Here is a 208-nt window from a genome sequence, read left to right as displayed (position 1 = left end):
TTTTTCTAATCAATCAGAAACACCTTCATTCTGTATTCAGTGAGACTTTCAATTTTTAATTTACCCGCCCTGCCAGCGCCATCTGTTGCACCCGAACAGGACTAATGTCTTAATGTCAGCGGAACAGATGGCGTTTTAAACTTTGCCTCGTTTTTCCAAATTCACTGGACTTAAAAATGTTTAGGCAATTGCCCACTAACTGTGAATG

General features: G+C 39.9%; 1 protein-coding gene across 1 annotated transcript in view; it reads right to left on the bottom strand.

The window, feature by feature from the left end:
- The window catches only part of LOC119591111, a 60,308-nt gene that overhangs the window by 2,632 nt on the left and 57,468 nt on the right, over positions 1 to 208 (bottom strand). The gene's annotated exons all lie outside the window — the stretch shown is intronic.

This window comes from Penaeus monodon, chromosome 28, assembly GCF_015228065.2.
Source record: "Penaeus monodon isolate SGIC_2016 chromosome 28, NSTDA_Pmon_1, whole genome shotgun sequence".
Taxonomy (NCBI): Eukaryota; Metazoa; Arthropoda; class Malacostraca; order Decapoda; family Penaeidae; genus Penaeus; species Penaeus monodon.
Note: the sequence above shows the minus strand (reverse complement) of the source record. Positions and strands in the feature narration are given on the sequence as shown.